General features: G+C 41.1%; 1 protein-coding gene and 1 long non-coding RNA gene across 4 annotated transcripts in view; one reads left to right on the top strand and one right to left on the bottom strand.

Moving 5' to 3' along the window:
• LOC126293706 (tyrosine-protein kinase Fer) overlaps positions 1-25,673 on the top strand; it is a 539,925-nt gene that overhangs the window by 12,339 nt on the left and 501,913 nt on the right. The gene's annotated exons all lie outside the window — the stretch shown is intronic.
• Positions 1-25,673, bottom strand: part of LOC126293716 (uncharacterized) — a 77,242-nt gene that overhangs the window by 13,688 nt on the left and 37,881 nt on the right. The window contains exon 2 of the long non-coding RNA XR_007552352.1: positions 20,037-20,327. This is a non-coding gene — a long non-coding RNA (uncharacterized LOC126293716). The remainder of the gene's footprint in view (positions 1-20,036; positions 20,328-25,673) is intronic.

Here is a 25,673-nt window from a genome sequence, read left to right as displayed (position 1 = left end):
AATACGGCGCCTTGCCAGGTCGTAGCAAATGACGTAGCTGAAGGCTATGCTAAACTGTCGTCTCTGCAAATGAGAGCGTATGTAGGCAGAGAACCATCCCTAGTAAAGTCGGATGTACAACTGGGGCGAGTGCTAGGGAGTCTCTCTAGACTAGACCTGCCGTGTGGCGGCGCTCGGTCTGCAATCACTGATAGTGACGACTCGCGGGTCCGACGTATACTGCCGGACCGCGACCGATTTAAAGGTTGCCTCCTAGCAAGTGTGGTGTCTGGCGGTGACACGACACAGCGTGTTTCCGTAGGATCGTGCAACATTTTAACAATGAACAATTTGAGGTAGGGAACCTGGAGCCGATGAAGCCTGTGCAAGGAGATAATACGAATAAAACCACATTGCTGTGTACTTTTTAATTTACATTTGTTGAAGTTACTGCAAATATCATCACTGACACAATCAACGTACCATTTGTACGGTATCTTACAAAATGTGCTGAAACTGACAGCCATCAACCTCAATGTAAGCATGACATCGGCGAACAAGATTCTGACGCACCCTGACAAATATCCCTGGTGCGTCTCGAATCACATCACATGACAGACAGCTACAAGTCTGGCTACTAATTCAATTTCCATATGCACTGGGGTCTCATACACAAGGGACTATAGTTATCCCCAAAGGAAATAATGATAGAGATTCAGGTCACGTGACGTCGCAGGCCACGGAATAACACCTCCCCTTCCAATCCATCGTATTGTAATGTATGTCTCTGAATACCACTGACCGGGAAAGTACTTGGGCTCGAACAAACAGATCTGCATGAACGTTTGGTTACAGGACCATTATGTACCTCTGAATGTGCTCGTGGGTGTCGTCTTTCTGCAAAACTCTGCAGTCATGCTTTAGATATCACTGTAGATGTAACTGCAGACGCCATACACAATGCAGCAATCTTAACTATAAATGTAAATGCTGTTGTTGTTGTCTTCAGTCCTGAGACTGGTTTGATGCAGCTCTCCATGCTACTCTATCCTGTGCAAGCTTCTTCATCTCCCAGTATCTACTGCAACCTACATCCTTCTGAATCTGCTTAGTGTATTCATATCTTGGTCTCCCTCTACGATTTTTACCCTCCACGCTGCCCTCCAATTCTCTTCAATACCTCCTCATTAGTTATGTGATCTACCCATCTAATCTTCAGCATTCTTCTGTAGCACCACATTTCGAAAGCTTCTATTCTCTTCTTGTCTAAACTATTTATCGTCCATGTTTCACTTCCATACATGACTACACTCTATACAAATACTTTCAGAAACGACTTCCTGACATTTAAATCTATACTCGATGTTAACAAATTTCTCTTCTTCAGAAACGCTTTCCTTGCCATTGCCAGTCTACATTTTATATCCTCTCTACTTCGACCATCATCAGTTATTTGGCTCCCCAAATAGCAAAACTCCTTTACTACTTTAAGTGTCTCATTTCCTAATTTAATTCCCTCGCCATCACCCTGCTTAATTCGACTACATTCCATTATCCTCGTTTTTCTTTTGTTGATGTTCATCTTATATCCTCCTTTCAAGACACTGTCCATTCCGTTCAACTGCTCTTCCAAGTCCTTTGCTGTCTCTGACAGAATTACAATGTCATCGGCAAACCTGAAAGTTTTTATTTCTTCTCCATGGATTTTAATGCTTACTCCAAATTTTTCTTTTGTTTCCTTTACTGCTTGCTCAATATACAGATTGAATAACATTGGGGAGAGGCAACAACCCTGTCTCACTCCCTTCCCAACCACTGCTTCCCTTTCATGTCCCTCGACTCTTATAACTGCCATTTGGTTTCTGTACAAATTGTAAATAGCCTTTCGCTCCCTGTATTTTACCCCTGTCACCTTTAGAATTTGGAAGAGAGTATTCCAGTCAACATAGTCAAAAGCTTTCTCTAAGTCTACAAATGCTAGAAACGCAGGTTTGCCTTTCCTTAATCTTTCTTCTAAGATAAGTCGTAAGTTCAGTATTGCCTCACGTATTCCAATATTTCTATGGAACCAAACTGATCTTCCCGGAGGTCGGCTTCTACCAGTTTTTCCATTCGTCTGTACAGAATTTGCGTTAGTATTTTGCAGCTGTGACTTATTAAACTGTATGTTAAAATGTAAATGCGGAATGTCAATAAAATGCTCGGAGCAATACGAATGACTGCAAAACGCACAGTGAAGAAATGCAAGTTGATCGCAGGGCGTACTTGCACATCCTGTAATATCAGTGTTGAACGCCACGTCAATGACACTTTTGAAGGTGTTCACTGTTTCACCAATATCGTAGCCAGCGTTCTGCCACGCGTAACGAAGCACTGGTCTGTATACTCCCGCAGATAACTGATTGTAAATGACGGAATGCATATTCATGATAAAGACTGTCGTGCAATTTCGGCTGCATATTACTGGAACGTAGTTTAATGAAGTCTGTTATTCTCTTGGCATATATTTTATATTGTCTGAAGAAATACACATCCAGAGGTTGTGCATATTTTGTAGTTTTAGGCGGAATGGTTTTTAAATCTACATGTTTTCCGCCAGATGCTTCCAGCAGTACTCGTTCATCCTTACGTCCAGACCAGGAGTCACAAAGTACTAATGACTTTCTCGAGAAATTTGGATTCAAAACTGACAAAAAAAAACAAAAAAAAGTCTTGTCATCTTCCCACTCACACTTGCATCGACGACGACATTTGGAGGGCACCGCGTTTCTATTTCCCTTGACACGCGGGGTCCAAACTTTCCACTGGATTCTTGGAAGCAAATATAGAGTTTGTCTGCCAATCGCCCGTCCATTTATATAGCAACATCGATCGTGTAACTATGTCTTGCACAGTTAACTGATTGCAACACAGTGTTTCTCTCCCCTTTCATGTATAGTGTTCTCTGTCACAAGAAAGTTCACAGTTCAACTGACTCTGATCACAGTTCCATACAGAACTAATATCGATGTTTTCTCTCGTGATATGCTTATTGACGTCAGCAACAAACGTTTGAGCTCTTTCAAACAGCTCTTCTTCGTCATCCTTATCTTTTCGTGCTTGGAGCATAGTGATACGGCGTGATGTTATCCTAAACTCCTTTTTCAAATTAGTGATAAATCCTAGTGAAGTTGTAATGTTTGTACACCCGAGATTTCTGGCTACGTCCAATGCCCAATGTTGTAAATGCCAATAATGAACGGCGGAACCGCATTCTCGCGCTTCATCGAATTTCGCCATTACACTCTCCTTGATGGTCTTGAACAACAGTGTGCTATTTCCTTTGAAAACTGTATTTCTTTCTCTTTTCTGTTCCACGTAATCCAGTATGTTTTTAATATTGCTTTTAGACTTCAGTTTAGGGTATCTTTTCAGAAGCTTGTCGTATGTGTCAAAACCTCTTTCTTAATAATCATCGTACATGTTATCTCATTCTGGAATCGTGCATGTTCTTTGTGTTGTCACCAAACGCCGTGACGATTCTTGCAACTTTAACCTTCTTCTTGGGAGATGGTTGGTATTCACTGTCACTGCTTCCATCGCCTCTTCCCGCACTTGCCGTAGCATTATCGTTTGTAATGAGTTGTTCGTCACTATCATCCCTATCACCATCATTATGTGTTAGTGTCACAACAGTATCTGTTTCTAACTTATGCTCATATTTTTGCACTATAACAGATACCAGAAAACATGTGAATGATTCGTCTTCTACACCAATACCATCTTCACGAAGAAGGGTTCTTCGTAACTTCATGTCAACCAATCGCAACCCATTAGCAGGATTGATTACCAATCACCGAACCATCTGACGCTTCAATACACAAATAATGTCACAAAACGCAACTTCAGAGGCACACTGCACCGCCCCTACTGGTCCCGACTGACGTACCGGCAGGTCAGTGTGCAATGCGGCATGGCATACGCAGAGGCCTCTAACGGACCACTGCAGAGGTTTGCAGATGCGGGAGTATCACTAGTGATACACTGACCTTTACATTACTCCTCACACGATTTTGGTGTATTTGTCTTTGTTCTAACCCAAGTACATTCATGGTGAGTAATGAATCGCTCTGTCGTGATTCGTAGCAGGTTTTGTCATGGGACATTGTATATGCGGTACAACAGAGCCGCCTCATGGGTAAGTAGGGAAACAAAACCTGCATCATGACTTCCTGGTAATCACGTTCGTCCGTGTTTCCTCGATGGAAATAAAGGAAGGTGCGTGTAACTAAACAGCACAGTGCATGTAAACTTCTACGCATGTCAGTTGCAAATAATCTGGAAAACGGTAATGCTAGACAAAATAGACAGGTTGACTTCAGTTTATCTCCTTGACCTGGCTTCTCAGATCCCAGGTTCCATTCAAATTGTTCAGTGGAGCATTCTCTATGTCCTGTTACACTTTTGTACGCTCTTACGGAAACACCCTGTGAAATCCTCAATTTACACAGTACACAAGCCATGAGAGTTAGGTCGCTTTTATACAGGGTGTTACCAAAAGGTACGGCCAAACTTTCAGGAAACATTCCTCACACACAAAGAAAGAAGATATGTTATGTGGACATGTGTCCGGAAACGCTTACTTTCCATGTTAGGGGTCATTTTATTACTTCTCTTCAAATCACATTAACCATGGAATGGAAAAACACAGCAACAGAACGTACCAGCGTGACTTCAAACACTTAGTTACAGGAAATGTTCAAAATGTCCTCCGTTAGCGAGGATACGTGCATCCACCCTCCGTTGCACGAAATCCCTGATGTGCTGATGCAGCCCTGGAGAATGGCGTATTGTATCACAGCCGTCCACAATACGAGCGCGAAGAGTCTCTACATTTGGTACCGGGGTTGCGTAGACAAGAGCTTTCAAATGCCCCATAAATGAAAGTCAAGAGGGTTGAGGCCAGGAGAACGTGGTGGGCACGGAATTGGTCCGTCTCTACCAATCCATCGGTCACCGAATCTGTTGTTGAGAAGCGTACGAACACTTGGACTGAAATGTGCACGAGCTCCATCGTGCACGAACCACATATTGTGTCGCACTTGTAAAGGCACATGTTCTAGCAGCACAGGTAGAGTATCCCGTATGAAATCATGATAACGTTCTCCATTGAGCGTAGGTGGAAGAACGTGGGGCCCAATCAAGACATCACCAACAATGCCTGCCCAAACGTTCACAGAAAATCTGTGTTGATGACGTGATTGCACAATTGAGTGCGGATTCTCGTCAGCCCACACATGTTGATTGTGAAAATTTACAATTTGATCACGTCTGAATGAAGCCTCATCCGCAAAGAGAACATTTGCACTGAAACGAGGATTGACACTTTGTTGGATGAACCATTCGCAGAAGTGTACACGTGGAGGCCAATCAGCTGCTGATAGTGCCTGCACACACTGTACATGGTACGGAAACAACTGGTTCTCCCGTAGCACTCTCCATACAGTGACGTGGTCAACGTTACCTTGTACAGCAGCAACTTCTCTGACGCTGACATTAGGGTTATCGCCAACTGTACGAAAAATTGCCTCGTCCATTGCAGGTGTCCTCGTCGTTCTAGGTCTTCTCCAGTCGCGAGTCGTAGGTTGGAATGTTCCGTGCTCCCTAAGACGCCGATCAATTGCTTCGAACGTCTTCCTGTCGGGACACCTTCGTTCTGGAAATGTGTCTCGATACAAACGTACCGCGCCACGGCTATTGCTCCGTGCTATTCCGTACACCAAATGGGCATCTGCCAACTCCGCATTTGTAAACATTGCACTGACTGCAAAACCACCTTCGTGATGAACACTAACCTGTTGATGCTACGTACTGATGTGCTTGATGCTAGTACTGTAGAGCAATGAGTCGCATGTCAACACAAGCATGGAAGTCAACATTACCTTCCTTCAATTGGGCCAGCTGGCGGTGAATCGAGGAAGTACAGTACATACTGACGAAACTAAAATGAGCTCTAACATGGAAATTAAGCGTTTCCGGACACATGTCCACATTACATCTTTTCTTTAATTGTGTGTGAGGAATGTGTCCTGAAAGTTTGGCCGTACCTTTTTGTAACACCCTGTATAGTGTTACATGCGAGAAATAGCCTAACGCGATGAAATGGAAGGAGCATGTGAGACTGTGGTAGCGACGGCGAATGGTTGACCAGAGTTTAGTGGGAGGGTTGCAGGAAAGTGTGGTTCAACTGTAAAGGAGACCTCTTATAGGACGCTGGTGCGACCTATTTTGAGTACTGCTCGAGTGTTTGGGATCCGACGGGCCGGATTAAAGGAAGATATCGAAGCAGTTTTACAGATGCGGGCTACTAGATTTGTTACCGGTAGGTTGGAGATGTTTCGGGAACTCAAATGGGAATCCCTGTAAGGAAGGCGACGTTCATTTAAAGGAGCACTATTGAAAAATTTTATAGAACCAGCATCAGAAGCTGACTGCTGAAGGATTCTATTGCCTCCAAACACACATTGCGCTTAAGGACCGCAAAGATAAGATAGGAGAAAGGAGGGCTCACGCTGAGGCACATAGGATCGCTCTATTTGCTAGTGGAACAGGAAGGGTAATGGCTCGCAGTGGTACAGGATACCCTCCGCCATGTGCCGTACGGTGCCCTGTGGAGGATCTGTGTACACTTAGCGTAGGCGTAGCTTTCAGTAGTTGAAAGCACAAAACCCAAGAAAGCTAAAATAACTTTCTTCCCGTGAATTCCTTCACACTGATATCCCGTTCTGTATCTTCAACAGTTACAATTTATTTTATTCCCATTATGAATTTTCTAGGATTCTGAGAATTAATACGACACGAATGTGTAATGTTTACAACCTTGAGGTAGTAACCTGTGGTAATGTCTCGAGTGCTCACGGGCTACTTGTTGTGCTGTGTTACTTCATATGGAATATGATACACACTCCGTAAACACTTCGCTTCCGTGGTGATGTACAGGCAACGGAGTCTGCGACGACTGGAGCCAACTGCACCTATCACCCCAAAGTCGTGAACACAACACATGCATGTCGTATTAATTCAAATAATGCCACGTGATTATGGAGATGTAAACACCTGAAACGCGTAGTGGTAATAAAACAGTGAGTGGTAAGCATAAACTTGTTGTTACAATCGATAAAACCAAAACTGAAGCCAATAAATTAGCGGGACATCTACACTAGTTGCCGACCGCTGTGGTAGAGCGGTTCTAGGCGCTTCAGTCCGGAACCGCGCGACCGCTACGGTCGCAGTTTCGAATCCTGCCTCGGCCATGGATGTGTGTGATGTCCTTGGGTTAGTTAGGTTTAAGTGGTTCTAAGTTCTGGGGGACTGATGAGCTCAAATGTTAAGTCCCATAGTGCTCAGAGCCATTTGAACCATCTACACTGTGTCATCGGTTTAGGGAAGGATGGAGAAGGAAGTCGGACGTGCCCTTTCAAAGGAACCATCCCGGCAATTGCCTGGAGCGATTTAGGGAAATCACGGAAAACCTAACTCAGGATGGCCGGACGCGGGATTGAACCGTCGTCCTCCCGAATGTGAGTCCAGTGTCCAACCACTGCGCCACCTCGCTCGGTCGGCAAATGCGTATCTTACGTTGTGAATAAAGAAGAATGTTCGGGATAATGTGGATGTCTTATGGAACTTACAAGGGTGACACGAAATGAACGGAGTCGAGGAGAAATAATGAATAACGGTATAGCGCGCCGATAAGCCGCTGACATTGACAAGGCGGAGTTACGAGTGTAAAGCAGATGCCAGACAGCTTGACGCGCATGCGCAGTGCTGAAATCGCGTGTTAGCAGCAACTCTTCCCGCTTCTGCCTGCTCTTTGGTGTATAAGCAGGTGCGAGCAGACAGAATCTACCCGGACATATGTTTTATTTGTAACGCTTTTATCAATCGTTTCAAAGCTAGTGCAATTCCCGCGTTCGGCTATTTCAAGCTTACACTTCATTGTTAACAGTAAGGTGAGCACATCAGAATCTAACCAGAAATGGGATGAGAAACGTTTAAGCAGAGCTAACATGTTTTTCTACGGCATCGTAGCTGCACATGCGCACTAAGGTTTCTTATCTTTTTTTTTTGCGCATGAAAGTAGCAGTCTTGACAGCTGGTTAAGCGAACCTTAAAAAGTGATGAGTGGATGATATCGTTAACGACAAGAAAACATTACACCTAAACAAAACGCAGCGAGCTTCCAAGCCAACCTATTAAAATTATATGTATTTATATGTATGTTGTCGTTTTGGTCTCACAGTCCTGAGACTGGTTTGATGCAGCTCTCCATGCTACCCTATCCTGTGCAAGCTTCTTCATCTCCCAGTACTTACTGCAAACTACATCCTTCTGAATCTGCTTAGTGTATTCATCTGTTGGTCTCCCTCTACGATTTTTACCCTCTACGCTGCCCTCCAAAGCTAAATTTGTGATCCCTTGATGCCTCAAAACATGTCCTACTAACCGGTCCCTTCTTTTTGTCAAGCTATGCCACAAACTCCTCTTCTCCCCAATTCTATTCAATACTTCATCATTAGTTATGTGACCTACCCATCTAATCTTCAGCATTCTTCTGTAGCACCACATTTCGAAAGCTTCCATTCTCTTCTTGCCCAAACTATTTATCGTCCATGTTTCACTTCCATACATGGCTACACTCCATACAAATACTTTCAGAAACGACTTCCTGACACTTAAATCTATAATCGACGTTAAGAAATTTTTCTTCTTCAGAAACGCTTTCCATGCCATTGCCAGTCTACATTTTACATCCTCTCTACTTCGACCATCGTCAGTTATTGTGCTCCAAATAGCAAAACTCCTTTACTACTTTAAGTGTCTCATGTCCCAATCTAATTCCCTCAGCATCGCCCGACTTAATTCGACTACATTCCATTATCCTCGTTTTGCTTTTGTTGATGTTCATCTTATATCCTCCTTTCAAGACACTGTCCATTCCGTTCAACTGCTCTTCCAAGTCCTTTGCTGTCTCTGACAGAATTACAATGTCATCGGCGAACCTTATAGTTTTTATTTATTCTCCATGGATTTTAATACCTACTCCGAATTTTTCTTTTGTTTCCTTTACTGCTTGCTCAAAATACAGATTGAATAACATCGGGGAGAGGCTACAACCCTGTCTCACTCCCTTCCCAACCACTGCTTCCCTTACATGTCCCTCGACTCTTATAACTGCCATCTGGTTTCTGTACAAATTGTAAATAGCCTTTCGCTCCCTGTATTTTACCCCTGCCACCTTCAGTATTTGAAAGAGAGTATTGCAGTCAACATTGTCAAGAGCTTCCTCTAAGTCTACAGATACTAGAAACGTAGGTTTGCCTTTTCTTAATCTAGCTTCTAAAATAAATCGTAGGTTCAGTATTGCCTCACGTGTTCCCTTATTTCTACGGAATCCAAACTGATCTTCCCCGAGGTCGGCTTCTACCAGTTTTTCCATTCGTCTGTAAAGAATTCGCGTTAGTATTTTGCAGCCGTGACTTATTAAACTGATAGTTCGGTAATTTTCACATCTGTCAACACCTGCTTTCTTCTTGAAGTCTGAGGGTGTCTGTCTCATACATTTTGCTCACCGGATGGTAGAGTTTTGTCAGGACTGGCTCTCCTAAGGCGGCCAGTTAACAGTAAGGTAAGCATATCAGATTTTTATCAACCACTGTGCGCAGGAATCTAACCAGAAATAGGACGAGAAAAGTTTAAGCAGAGATAACAAGGAATTCTACATACCGTAGCTGCGCATGTAAGTAGCAGTCTGACAGCTGGCTAAACGAACCTTAAAAAGCAATGTGTGGATGACATCGTTAACGACAAGAAAGCATTACACGCCAACCCATTTAAATCATATGTATTGATGTGTATATAGTGACAAAAACCTCTGCACTCGTGAAAGACTCCCGTGATGGGTTCTAGCTGAAACGGCGCAGATCGAATGCACTCGGTCGCCTCTGGCAGCTTTCCCTCGCTCCCAGCACGACTACACAACAACTAAGTTTAGCACGCCGTTTGCTTTTGTATACGAAAGCGGACGTGACACGCGGAGCTAACGACACACCAAACAAGACTAGGCGACAATGGCACCGTGTGCTGGGCTTCAGTGGCCCACAGACGGTCAATGTTAGTGCTCAGTATTTCCGCTCGTGCAATAACACTGAACACGTGTGGGACAGTTTCACGGGTTCCGCAATAATATTCAACGGATAAAAAACTTTTGAATTAACTTCAGTTTTTATGTTTTCCGCCGATCCTCATTTGCTTCTATAATTGTGGACATGTCTATATATACAACGAACTGGAAGGCTGTTTGTTTTATGTCATACCTGTTCCGCTTCTTTTTACTTGTGGAGGATCTTCAGTGGCCTTTAATACATATTCGTTTTACGTATACAATAAATACGTTACATAATGAATCAAGATATGTTATCGTATTACAGTTTTCTTTTTTCGTTATTATCTTATTGGTAGGTAAGAACCAAAGTTGTAGAGCGGAAGTCCGGTACAGTCGAATTACTACTTGGTTACGATTTTGTAATACCCACACTTAAACAACCCTACTATTGAGAACAAACAATACAATAAGCAGAAAAGAAATAACGCTAAATGCATTGTAAGGAAAGCACACTGGGATAGGTTTATTTCTAATATCGAAGATGGTAACCACAGGAGACAACAAACGGCATATAAGATTTTAAAAACATTAAACACAACAGAGAGCGATAAGACACAGATAAGTAATATTGAAGAAGAACAGTGGACAAATCATTACAGCAAATTGTGGTTTGATCATACAGCACAAGAAACTGAAATTGAACAACTTAACGAGAAAGGATTAGATGAAATACTGTCTGACGAATTAACATCTGCACTAACATCACTTAAGAACAGAAAAGCAACACGGAAGGACGGCATTTATGCTGAATTATTAAAATATGGAGGAACGATGCTCAACCAACGACTGCTACATCTCTGCAACGAATGTTGGAAGAAGAAGAGTATTCCCAAAGGCTGGAAAACAGCTAGAGTGATACCAATTTTTTAAAAAGGAGCTAAAAGCCTATGCAGTAATTACAGAAGAATGAGTTTACAGAACTCAGCATACAAGGTGTATACTGCGATTTTAAATAGAAGACTTAAGAACATAGCAGAAGCAGTACTGCATGAGGAACAAATGGGTTTTAGGAAAGAACACCCCACAATAGATGCACTTTTTATTCTACAGCAAACAATAGAAAAACGGAGAGAGTATAATAAACAAACACACATTGATTTTATCGACTTTAAAAAAGATTTTGACAATGTTAATAGACAAAACTTTGGGAAATAATGAAGAATCACGCATATCCAAAGCATGTAGTAAATGCCATAGAAAGTTATATCGGGACACAAATATCACTCTAGATCTCAATGGTAAACTGAGGTACCGACCAACAAAGGGATACGACAAGGCTGCTGCATCTCTCCAGCTTTGTTCTACATCTAAATTAATAAAATAATACATAAATTATATGGAAATAAGAATTTCAGAAAGGCGTCTACCTAGAGAGGATCATTCTTTTAAATAATTTACTATATGCTGATGATGCAGTGATCCTAGCAGATAAGGAAGATGACCTACAGAAAGGAATCTACTTGCTGAAACAAATAAGTGCAAAATTTAACACGGAAATTTAAAAAAAAAAAAAAACTAAGACAATGGCCTTCGTGGGGAAAGAACCAATCAGAACCAAAATAGTGATAGATCAGAAGATTTTAGAGCAAGTAAATCATTTCAGTTACCTCGGATGTGAAATGACATATGGCTACAGCAGAGATATTGAAATTAAGCTTAGTAAATTTAGCTGGGTATGTGGAACAACCAACAGGAATCTAAAAAACAAAACTAGGAAAGACACTCAAATTAAATTTTACAAAACTGTTGCAGTTCCGACACTGCTCTATGGAAGTGAGGCATGGGTGATTACCAAGAAGCAAGAAATAGTAAGTAAGACAAAATAGTAATTTAATTTTGCGAAACTACAAAGAGTAATGTTTTATTTAACAATATCAGAAGACAGAAAACCTATAATATAGTAACATATCAGTATACAACGCAATTATTATATACATAAAACAGACATGTTTCCAGGCCACTGAAGATGACTCATAAATAAAAAGTGAAATGCGTATGGCATAAAGACAGAGTTTCACCGAGCTACCTAGACACACCACATCTCCAAGCATTTTTTTGAAATATATTGCACCACCCGATAAATATTGTGGCGTTTGTGTGCAGTATTGACAATATCCTTGTCAGTCACACACATGCTTCGTTGAAGTACAGGTTCTCGGATTGTTTTCGGTCTTCTGTTTGTCTTGAAAACAAGAAGGAAGATCGTTCATATTAGTGTGCATCGAAATGCACAAATCGTTGTAGACATTATGCGATGTTGCATCAGAAATGTGTCATGTTGGACCACCAACGCGTAACAAAATCTCGAAAAAATGTGGATAGATTCCTAAGGGACCAAACTTCTGAGGTCATCGATCCCTAGACTTATATACAACTTACACTAACATGCTAAAAACAACACACACACCCATGCCAGAGGGAGGACTCGAACCTCCGGTGGGTGGGGCTGCGCAATCCGTGACATGACGCCTGTAACCGCGCGGTCACTAAGCGCTGCAACAAGATCTTATAACCATTTGTTTCGTTCAAAATAATTTTCTTAATAAGTTATCATGAGTGAATTTTGGACGCTTCTTATACCAATTTTTTATTCACCTATTTTTCCTTCTGCTTGAAAGAAAAAAGCAATTGCCGCAGAAGCAGCGTCTTGATCGTCTTAAATTTCGATCCAGGCTAAATATTGCACCATTTTGTGGTGTCTAGATAGAACATAAATATTATTGCGCAATATTATTACATTTGAATATTTACAACGTAGGGGGAGCTTTAAATTGGTCAGGGCTAGAAACATGAGGATATCAATGACGGCGACGTAGACTGAAGCAACAGATTTAAATTTGTACCAACGCCGAGATTCGAACCTTGTGTCCTGCGTTACTAGGTAGACGTGCTAGCCGTTACGCAAAAAACTCGACTTCGAATCCCGGAGCTGGTACAAATTTTATTCATTACTTCAGCCTACATCATTATCGTAGGTAATGAGATGCAGTATGTCTCAGGAACATCAACTGCATATATAATGAGATTCAGTATGTTTCAGGAACATCAACTGCATATGACCATTGAGCGGGTATGAGAGGAAATGATGCTAGTGTTGTTCAGAGGCGGTGTTCAAACTGCCGTGTGATGAATGTTGTTTCAGAGATGTTGCTGAAAATGTCGTCCGAGTACGTTAGTGCACAATGGCCGTCTGCGTGCTAACAGTAGTATAACACGCTCGAAACAACAGCTGTTTCACGAACAATGGCTGCAGCTTCAGCCAAAGGGCAATTGACTATTGGTGCCTCGTACATCAAACGCTTCATCTCCTCCCACAAAAAGAAATCTATAGGAGGTCAGCAACATCTCTAAAACAATATTCATCACACGGCAGTTTGAACACCGTCTCTGAACATCAGTAGTATTAAAATCTTCATGGATTTTATGACATGCATGCATCTACGACATTTCTGTCACATAAAAAGTGTTTGTTTTTATCTCCTTGATATTATCTCGTCTGAACGTCATATAATTTTGTATTGTGTGTGTGTGTGTGTGTGTGTGTGTGTGTGTGTGTGTGTGTGTGTGTAGCAAAATAGCCCTGCAACACTTACTATAATCTCAACCAAACTGCGTACACGTATAGCTTAGTGCTTGGAGACTGTTAACATCTGTGTCAGAGAAGCGTAGCACCCTTATTTATGGAAATGGGGTTGGGAAAGTGGTGACACGTGAACATAATTTTGCAAAGCTTGGGGTAAAAGTCACATGGTGGAACCCTTCGCATTTTTCGCAGTTTATGCACGATGTATGCAACAGCATTGCCTTGTGCATTTTTCTACTACAGTAGAGCCCCTTTATTTTCGATGTTCCGTGTACATCGAGAGGATTATAAGAAAATTAAAATTTTCCGTAAAACCGGAGCAAAAACCCGTCTTAAAACGTTGTCCGCATGTACGTTTTACGCCCTTTCGAATGTATTACATTCTGAACTTTTAATTTTTCCATGTACAATACAGATAAAACTGTCCCCTTAATTAACAGAAATAATCATAGCCACAGACTGCTAACGCATTTCCGTTACAGTTGAACAGGTACCATTTGGTCCCGAGAAGTCCGCTTGCTCTTTCGTTGTCAACCCTTTTGCTATTTCGTTGTCAGCCATTCACTAATTGGGAACGCCTGATAATCAGTTGCGCTGTGCATGGAATTCTTACTGTTACCCTCATTGTTGTGCCTACTCAGCAACAGCGGTCATTAAAATACAGTACGCCTAACTAGAGGTTTTGAGGAGACTACACAAAGGAGAAACATTTAAAAAAGTTTGTTGCTGAGTATGGAGTCGGTGAAATGAGAGTTGGAGATTGGCATAGAAACAGAGACAAAATTGAAAAGTCATGATCAACCAAGTGTTCATTGAACTGAAGTCAATGAAGAAACCTGAGAAAGAAAAAAACGAGTAAAGCTTTTTTCGTATGGTTTACCCAACAAATACAAAAAGGAAATCCAATTTCAGGGTCTGTTCTGCAAGAGAAACCGTAATTTTTAGAAATACATTAAAAGGTGAGGAAGATTTTACTGAAAGCTCAGAACGGTTGGATAGGTGGAAGAAGAGATCGGCATAAGGCGGCTTGAAATTTGCGATGAGAAACTTTCTGTGGATCCTACACTGTTACACAATCTTGTGGGAAATTAATAAAAATTATAAGGGAAGAAAATCATAGGCCTGATCAGCTGTGTAACTGTGATTAAACACCGCTATATTATAAAATGCTTCCATATAAAAATGTAGCCAGAAAAGAACAAAAGGCTGTCCCTGCTACAGAAAACGTAGAGAGACGTTAACAGTTATTGCTACAACTTTACAAAATATCACTGCTTCTGCACTGCCCGTCACATATGTCCACCAAAATTCTGCTCAGATGCACTAAAACACCTTTAAGAAGTGGTTTTTCGAAGATTTTGTTCCAAAGAAGTCGTAACGCTTGAGAACGCTGCTTCACACCCTGATGAGGAAGAATTACAATGTGACGGGCCCCTATCGTGTTTAACACAGCCTAAGGATCAACCTTGTTTGTTGTTGTTGGTGTGGTCTTCAGTCCGACACTGGCTTGATGCAGCTCTCCATGCTACTCTATCCTGTGCAAGCTTCTTCACCTCCCAGTAACTACTGCAACCTACATCCTTCTGAATCTGCTTAGTGTATTCATCTCTTGGTCTCCCTCTATGATTTTTACCCTCCGCGCTGCCCTCCAATACTAAATTGGTGATCCCTTGACGCTTCAGAACATGTCCCACCAACCGATCCCTCCTTCTAGTCAAATTGTGCCACAAATTTACCTTCTCCCCAATCTTCTATTCAATACCTCCTCATTAGTTATGTGACCTACCCATCTAATCTTCAGCATTCTTCTGTAGCACCACATTTCAAAAGCTTCTATTCTCTTCTTGTCTAAACTATTTATCGTCCATGTTTCACTTCCATACATGGCTACACTCCATACAAATACTTTCAGAAACGGCTTCCTGACACATAGATCAATACTCGATGTTAACAAATTTCTCTTCTTCAGAAACACTTTCCTTGCCATTGCCAGTCTATATTTTATATCTTCTCTACTTCGACCACCATGAGTTATTTTGCTCCCCAAATAGCAAAACTCCTTTGATATTTTAAGTGTCTCATTTCCTAATCTAATTCCCTCAGCATCTCCCGACTTAATTCGACTACATTCCATTATCCTCGTTTTGCTTTTGTTTATGTTCATCTTATATCCTCCTTTCAAGACACTGTCTATTCCGTTCAGCTGCTCTTCCAAATCCTTTGCTGTCTCTGACAGAATTACAATGTCATCGGCAAACCTAAAGTTTTTATTTCTTCTCCATGGATTTTAATACCTACTCCCAAATTTTCTTTTGTTTCCTTCACTGGTTGCTCAATATACAGATTGAATAACATCGGGGAGAGGCTACAACCCTGTCTCACTCCTTTCCTAACAACTGCTTCCTTTTCGTGTCCCTCGACTCTTATAACTGCAATCTGGTTTCTGTACAAATTGTAAATAGCCTTTCGCTCTCTGTATTTTACCCCTGCCACCTTTAGAATTTGAAAGAGAGTATTCCAGTCAACATTGTCAAAAGCTTTCTCTAAGTCTACAAATGCTAGAAACGTAGGTTTGCGTTTCCTTAATCTAGCTTCTAAGATAAGTCGTAAGGTCAGTATTGCCTCACGTGTTCCAACATTTCTACGGAATCCAAACTGATCTTCCCTGAGGTCGGCTTCTACTAGTTTTTCCCTGAGGTCGGCTTCTACTAGTTTTTCCATTCGTCTGTAAAGAATTCGTGTTAGTATTTTGTAGCTGTGGCTTATTAAACTGATAGTTCGGTAATTTTCACATCTGCCAACACCTGCTTTCTTTGGGATTGGAATTATTATATTCTTCTTGAAGTCTGAGGGTATTTCGCCTGTTTCATACATCTTGCTCACCAGATGGTACAGTTTTGTCAGCACTGGCTCTCCTAAGGCTGTCAGTAGTTCTAATGGAATGTTGTCTACTCCCGGGGCCTTGTTTCGACTCAGGTCTTTCAGTGCTCTGTCAAACTCTTCACGCAGTGTCGTATCTCCCATTTCATCTTCATCTACATCCTCTTCCATTTTCATAATATTGTCCTCAAGTACATCGCCCTTGTATAGACCCTCTATATACTCTTTCCACCTTTCTGCTTTCCCTTCTTTGCTTAGAACTGGGTTTCCATCTGAGCTCTTGATATTCATACAAGTGGCTCCCTTTTCTCCAGAGGTCTCTTTAATTTTCCTGTAGGCAGTATCTATCTTACCCCTAGTGAGATAAGCCTCTACATCCTTACATTTGTCCTCTAGCCATCCCTGCTTAGCCATTTTGCACTTCCGGTCTATCTCATTTTTGAGACATTTGTATTCTTTTTTGCCTGATTCATTTACTGCATTTTTATATTTTATCCTTTCATCAATTAAATTCAATATTTCTTCTGTTACCCAAGGATTTCTATTAGCCCTCGTCTTTTTACCTACTTGATCATCTGCTGCCTTCACTACTTCATTCCTCAAAGATACCCATTCTTCTTATACTGTATTGCTTTCCTCCATTCCTGTCAATTGTTCCCTTATGCTCTCCCTGAAACTCTCTACAAGCTCTGGTTCTTTCAGTCTATCCAGGTCCCATCTCCTTAATTTAGCAACTTTTTGTAGTTTCTTCAGTTTTAATCTACAGTTCATAACCAATAGATTGTGGTCAGAGTCCACATCTGCCCCTGGAAATGTCTTACAATTTAAAACTTGATTCCTAAATCTATGTCTTACCATTATGTAATCTATCTGATACCTTTTAATATCTCCAGGATTCTTCCATGTAAACAACCTTCTTTTATGATTCTTGAACCAAGTATTAGCTATGATTAAGATATGCTCTGTGCTAAATTCTACCAGACGGCTTCCTCTTTCATTTCTTCCCCCCAATCCATATTCACCTACTATGTTTCCTTCTCTCCCTTTTCCAACTGACGAATTCCAGTCACCCATGACTATTAAATTTTCGTCTCCCTTCACTACCTGAATAATTTCTTTTATCTCATCATACATTTCATCAATTTCTTCATCATCTGCAGAGCTAGTTGGCATATAAACTTGTACTACTGTAGCAGGTGTGGGCTTCGTATCTATCTTGGCCACAATAATGCGTTCACTATGCTGTTTGTAGTAGCTTACCCTCATTCCTATTTTCCTATTCATTATTAAACCTACTCCTGCATTACCCCTATTTGATTATGTGTTTATAACCCTGTAGTCACCTGGCCAGAAATCTTGTTCCTCCTGCCACCGAACTTCACTAATTCCCACTATATCTAACTTTAACCTATCCATTTCCCTTTTTAAATTTTCTAACCTACCTGCCCGATTAAGGGATCTGACATTCGACGCTCCGATCCGTAGAACGCCAGTTTTCTTTCTCCTGATAACGACGTCCTCCTGAGTAGTCCCCGCCCGGAGATCCGAATGGGGGACAATTTAACTTCAGAATATTTTACCCAAGAGGACGCCATCATCATTTAACCATACAGTAAAGCTGCATGTCCTCGGAAAAAATTACGGCTGTAGTTTCCCCTTACTTTCAGCCTTTCGCAGTACCAGCACAGCAAGGCCGTTTTGGTTAATGTTGCAAGGCCAGATCAGTCAATCATCCAGACTGTTGCCCCTGCAACTACTGAAAAGGCTGCTGCCCCTCTTCAGGAACCACACGTTTGTCTGGCCTCTCAACAGATACCCCTCCGTTGTGGGAAAAAAAAAAAAAAAAAGGTGGCGTGGTCTTTTGCTTCAGACGCTCCTACAAACAACAGAAGGTGAAGGAACCATTATCAAAGAATTTCTTTTTTAAAAAACGGAAAAAAATACAATGAAAGACGTAGTTCACTGGATGGTCTGAAATAAGGCGGAAACACTAAAAAAGTCTTGGAACCAGATTTTACGCCGGTTGCAGTGGCCGAGCAGTTCTTAGTTGGGTTTAAGTAGTTCTCTAAGTTCTAGGGGACTGATGACCTCAGATGTTAAGTCCCACAGTGCTCAGAGCCATTTTAACCGGATTTTACGAAATGAAACGGATACCCGCAGTAGAAAGGACGATGTCCTAACGTCGGCAGAACTGATGAAAAAACTTGCTAGATGTGAACATGCCAGTGCGAGTGATGTTTCAGAATGGGTTAACAGTTCTAAGTGACCGACCTCTCAGTTGTTGAAATGGTTACTGGACCCGCTGAAGTCAGCGACGATGAGGAATTGCCCGAAGAAATTAGTACCAGTGATCTCTCACACCGTGGATCTAACAATGCTAGATGTGGCATTGAGTTATATCGAGCAGCAAGCTACAACTCGGTTGTGAGCTCTGCAAGATACATGAGCTATTTTATATTCACGCAACCCTAATTCTAGGGCTATATTTTATTTTTGACACATGGATCTATGCCGACAATTGTAAAAACGGCGTTTGTTACCTTCTGAATAAGACAAATTTATATTTGTCGAAACCTAGGTATAGAATTTCTTTATCCATTGCAACTGGTCGGCTGTTTATAGTTTTATTACCTGAAACTGTTGCTGTTGTGCAGCTATGTTTAAAATATTAAAAAATGTAACTTATATTTTTGCAACTTGGAAATGTGTACCCATAGGTGTACAAGCAATACAGGTCTGTACTGTATTGGTTTTTATTTATTTTTAATCATTATTGTGCTGATTTAATATTCACTCACGATTTACCCATTGATTTAGTGATATTTCCGTATTATCCGTGTTTTTCTATAATTCGAGAGAGACTTAGTCCCCATTAGCTCGAAATGCTGGGGCTCTACTGTATATGTTTTCAGAATCTACCGTGCTATATGATGACAAGAGCGTCTAAATATGACACGAACGTAAACATCACGTGATGCCACAAATTAGTCTGTTACCACAACCAATGTTTGTCGTTCACATTCGATGGCTTTGCCGACTCACAACCAAGCTATCACCTTGCAACCTAACCTAGTCCTCGGGCTACGCTGCAGGTCTGTCATCACAACCAAGATCGCAGATGGAGTGGGGTGGTCCCGATATCACACTTCAGCCACGCTTGGGGCAATTTCAAACAGACGCGGTACACGTATGACTTACTATCTCGCGGAAGAAATGGTAATATGACTAGCGCATCCGTATCGCGCTAGGGAGGTTTCGAAGGAAGAGTCATGCAAACATAATTCTGACACGCATACAGAAATTTCATTCAAACCTTGTGCACAAATGGCTTGCTAACTAGGTGCCCTACACACATCTTGAGAAATGTCTACGACAGAAAAGGTGACTCACCAATAGTTGTTGTCCCCACACACACTCTCGAATGGTACGTGGAGATGGAGCGATTACATCGGCAGCAAAATCATCCTCCTTTGCACGTCGCAAGGTGGCTTGTGAAGTGTAAACATAATTATGAACGTATTCTTTCTTCGTGTGCTGCGACTTGACTTGCTAATACAGAAATCTCTGTCCATTAGTTTCGCAGGTTTTCCAGCAGTCCTGTGTCCTTTTGGGTCGGTCACAACACTTGGAATGCAGCGTGCTCCAGTATATTTGAGACATCACTTCACCGTGACCCCAACCCTGTAAAATAAGATGTGTATCACAAGCTGTGTCATCAGCTGATTCAACCGCGACTTTCAAGAATATCCTCAATATTGAACAGGAGCTTGCTCCTGTATGGTAATAGGTATCTTGCAACTAGCATTTCTCAGTGCGTACCCGACATGCCGTCTGCGATCATCTTCGGCCAGTTGAAAGCTGCAACATACACTGAAATATTATGAAATAACCATTACTGTCTACATAATAGGTGTACGAAATCATCGCTAGTGACAGTGAAACCGTTCGGATTATTTATGTAGCTGCACAGTGACCCTGGAGAGGGGGGCAGGTGCAATGCGTGGTATGCAGTATATAAATTGCTACTGTGGTACATGTCTGGGACAAAACGCAAAATTGTGTTTTCCTAAAGGCGGACCCCAAAACATATGTAATTGCTACTGTATTTCTATACAGTCATACGACGTCCGACGTGCATACGCCATATCGGAACTACAAAGCATCACTCCAGCTACATCAGGGCCATTAATAAAATATCCATATACTCCCCAATATCGGCCGACATATCGACTACACATGTTTCCACGTTATATCGATATCGAATAGATAAAACAGAAGACTGTTTTTTTAATGTTAATTTATATTTTTTCGCAATTTTCGGTATATATTTGAAATTGTTTTCTTTTTTAAATTGTAGTATAACAGACTTTTATTTTCACTGTGTGCAGGTGTTTTACTACTTTTTGAGCTTTCATCACGTCTACTCTTCCTCTTTGACTGTGCGAAACAAGTACAGGCAGTACAAAGAAGAAATTCAAATGAACTGGGAAATGTGTGAACGGATAACACAATTCCCGATGTGGAGAAATAACAGAGCAGTTAAGTTAAAAAATCAGCACTTAAACATATAGCTCTAAAACTGGCGTATAATTACAGTGTGCAGCCGGTATTTTAATAGGCCAATAAGTCCAAATTGTTTTCGTTTTGTCAAAACATCGATACCTTTTTTCGCCATCTCGAGGACCTTTAATGACATTTTTTAATATCGATGTATCGGATACCCGATATTTTTAAAAATATCGACAGTCTTAAGCTACATCAGCCTTTTCACATACGTTACTCTGCTAATCATAAGTGAGGGCCAACAGGCATATTCTACCGAGTCTTTCTGGTCAAAACTAGAAGAAAAGCTCCGATGGTGATATCTCCGGAAACTGTTCCAATTGAGATATGAGCCAATTTGTCCTCACATTCCCATCTGTGTGTTCCGTATAAGTGGACACCATATACGGGGTGTTACAAAAAGGTATGGCCAAACTTTCAGGAAACATTCCTCACACACAAATAAAGAAAAGATGTTATGTGGACATGTGTCCGGAAACGCTTAATTTCCGTGTTAGAGCTCATTTCAGTTTCATCAGTATCTACTGTACTTCCTCGATTCACCGCCAGTTGGCCCAATTGAAGGAAGGTAATGTTGACTTCGGTGCTTGTGTTGACATGCGACTCATTGCTCTACATTACTAGCATCAAGCACATCGGTAGGTAGCATCAAAGGGTTAGTGTTCATCACGAACGTGGTTTTGCAGTCAGTGCAATGTTTACAAATGCGGAGTTGGCAGATGCCCATTTGATGTACGGAATAGCACGGGGCAATAGCCGAGGCGCGGTACGTTTGTATCGAGACACATTTCCAGAACGAAGGTGTCCCGACAGGAAGACGTTCGAAGCAATTGATCGGCGTCTTAGGGAGCACGGAACATTCCAGCCTACGACTCGCGACTGGAGAAGACCTAGAACGACGAGGACACCTGCAATGGACGAGGCAATTTTTCGTGAAGTTGGCGATAATCCTAATGTCAGCGTCATAGAAGTTGCTGTTGTACAAGGTAACGTTGACCACGTTACTGTATGGAGAGTGCTACGGGAGAACCAGTTGTTTCCGTACCGTATACAGCGTGTGCAGGCACTATCAGCAGCTGATGGGCCTCCATGTGTACACTTCTGCGAATGGTTCATCCGACAATCCTCGTTTCAGTGGAAATGTTCTCTTTACGGATGGGGCTTCATTCCAACGTGATCAAATTGTAAATTTTCACAATCAACATGTGTGGCCTGACGAGAATCCGCACGCAATTGTGCAATCACGTCATCAACACAGATTTCTTGTGAACGTTTGTGCAGGCATCGTTGGTGATGTCTCGATTGGGCCCCATGTTCTTTCACCTACGCTCAATGGAGCACGTTATCATGATTTCATACGGGATACTCTACCTGTGGTGCTACAACATGTGCCTTTACAATTACGACACAACATGTGGTTCGCGCATGATGGAGCTCCTGCACATTTCAGTCCAAGTGTTCGTACGCTTCTCAACAACTGATTCGGTGACCGATGGATTGGTAGAGGCGGACCAATTCCGTGTCCTCCACGCTCTCCTGACCTCAACCCTCTCGGCTTTCATTTATGGGGGCATTTGAAAGCTCTTGTCTACGCAACTCTGGTACCAAACGTAGACTCTTCGTGATCGTATTGTGGACGGCTGTGATATAATACGTCGTTCTCCAGGGCTGCATCAGCGCATCAGGGATTCCGTGCGACGGGTGGTGGATGCATGTATCCTCGCTAACGGAGGACATTTTGAACATTTCCTGTAACAAAGTGTTTGAAGATCGTTTTAAAAAATTAAAAAATAAAAACAAAGCACTGTAGAGAAATAGTATGATCATACTAACATACATATATATATATATATATATATATATATATATATATATATATATATATATATATATACATACTTAGTTTATCTATTTCATTTTGCTAGTTTCATATATTTTGCCATGTAATACTTTTAATAAGATGGTGTAAAGAGACAGATAGTTTTATAATTGCTATATGTATCTCTGATCCACGAAATAAACCAGCTATAAATGATTTCTGAGGCAAAATACGATGTCTTTACATGCCTACAAGCTTTGGTGTGTTAGTGGTTCGTGTTCCTGTATGAAAAATCAAGTCGAAAATGTTCATTTATGACGAACTGCAGGGTTGTGCGCATTGGAGCAGATTGTAAGCAACTGTATCACCATTTCAGTGCCATACGACGGTAACAGGTGCCTCTTATACCAAAACAGACAACTAGCTGCATCCGACTGGTACACAAGTACCGCCGTTTTCGACCAGAAGATGAGAGTATTAACTGTCGAAACGCGTTGTTGGAGAAAATAAAAAGTTACTTACACGGATATATTGTTTTATTTGAACTTCCACTGTCAAAGCAGTCGTACTTTCCTTAAAACACAACCCAACATGGCCGACGACATAAGGCTAGGCTGCCACTTACTGTAAAGAAGACACGTTAAGGGGTTAAGCTGAAGACAGGCACAAAGAAAAAGACAGCTATACAGCGTTCTTAAGAAAACGAAAAACAAACATACGTTCATTCACACAAGCAAGTGAAGTCTGCGGGCGAAAGCTAGTGTGTAACTGCTTTTTCGTTGTGCCTGTCTGCATAATAGCGTGTCATCTTTACGGTAAGTAATTATCTATCTTTTCCTTACATTGCTGGTATTCAAACCTCGAGTTTCCATTGCTCGATGTTCCGGCTGCATTACCGCCTTCTTTTTTGCTTCCACATGTTGGCGTCTCCTACACAGCTCCTCGTGAAAAACGTATTTTTTCCCCTTAGTATAGCAAAAAATGTGTTCTGAGAAATGAGTCAATTTTTTTGATGGAATTGTTGGTCAGTGAATGGAGGAACATGTCAGTGATACAGATCAAGAAATAGACGAAAAAGTCGACGATATTGCAACAGCCAGTGATCAGAATTCTGCTGGCGAATAAGCGTATCATTCAGGGGAAGACCTTCAGGACAGTGTTGTTAGGCGCCTTCCAGCTTCTCCAATAAAATACTCCCAATTGTTAGTTAACATCAAATGTGATCTGAGTTGAGGTAAAAGAAAACGAAGATCGTAGCGGTGAATGTCAGTTTTTGTCCTATCGGTTGCAATGTTTATCTGCAAGTTTAAACCCTAGAATACAAGTTGTATGTGAAAATTTGCAGCTACAGAGATACTACAATTTTACAGAATGTAAAATTCAGTTCTCTTGACAATTTATTTATGGGTACTATTAAAAAAAAAACACTCAAAACTACGCGATTTTGTCTTCTAAAATAAAATACTGCAGGCTTTATTTCGTGCAATAAGATCAATGACGATGATTTAAACAACTCTGAAATAATTGTAAAAATAAGTGTAATATAACTTACACGAAAATTTTCAAATGCTTTATCCCCCAAATTTCAGTTTAAACATAGGATTCCCACTGACCACACCTCGTACTATACGTTACAGGAAACTCACCTCTTGAGTTAACAGCTAGAATGAGTCTCCATTCGTCCATGCTTCACTTACGTTCACTGCGAAAAAGAAGAATAAAAGGGTCACTTTTTTGAAACTTGCATGAATAAAATCATTGAGCGCCTCAAAAATGGACCAGTACAGAGACAACCCATAACCGATTCCTACGCGCCTGAGGGTAGGCGATGCACAGACAACCCTCAGGTTCTGATCGACTTTTTAAAGAAATATACGGTGATGTAGATTCAAGATCACAGGCATCACACTCTGGTGAGCCCTCACTGGCGCGTAATTGACGAAAAGAAATCGGAATTTTGGTGACAGTCATAGCGTTAAAGAATTTACATCAAGTAGGCTGGTTGTGTGCCGTAACGCATAGGACAGTAGCCACAAACGCATAAGGTTGCGGGTTCAAATGTCGCCAGGTGCAGAAAACTTCTTTTATTTTTAAATCTTTATCGAGATGACTTTGATCATCATTGTTATTCAGTTAAAAGATTTAAATGTAATTTTTCTTTTTTTTTTTCTTTCTGACGTGATTATAATCGTAATATCAACTTCGCCATTCGCTCTCATTTTTCTTCCTATCATTCTTTTTCCACGTGAAATCTTTGTTCGTGTGTTTTTAATTAATTGTATGTATTGATTTCGATGTAATTTCTTTCGTTTTATCACCCTGGGTTTTTGTCAACATTATTGCGATCATTATATTTACTTCGCATTTTGTTTGAATTTCGTTATACTTCTAAACCCTTCATTAATTTAAATCGTAATCTGCGTTATTTTGTCCATAGTGCAATCGGTATTACCACGCAAAAAATTGCAAATATGGTAACGGAAAGTACATTTCTCACGCCACTGCACAGTCAATATATTTGACCTGTTTTTTAACCGGTATATCGGAATTTTCAAATTCAAATTGAGTATTATAACAGATAAACATAATTACATTCATATTCACAAAATTTACAGTTGTAAAAAGAATGATATAAAGAAAAAATG

The sequence above is a fragment of the Schistocerca gregaria genome, chromosome 10 (genome assembly GCF_023897955.1).
Source record: "Schistocerca gregaria isolate iqSchGreg1 chromosome 10, iqSchGreg1.2, whole genome shotgun sequence".
Taxonomy (NCBI): domain Eukaryota; kingdom Metazoa; phylum Arthropoda; class Insecta; order Orthoptera; family Acrididae; genus Schistocerca; species Schistocerca gregaria.
This window is presented reverse-complemented; position numbering and strand designations above follow the sequence as displayed.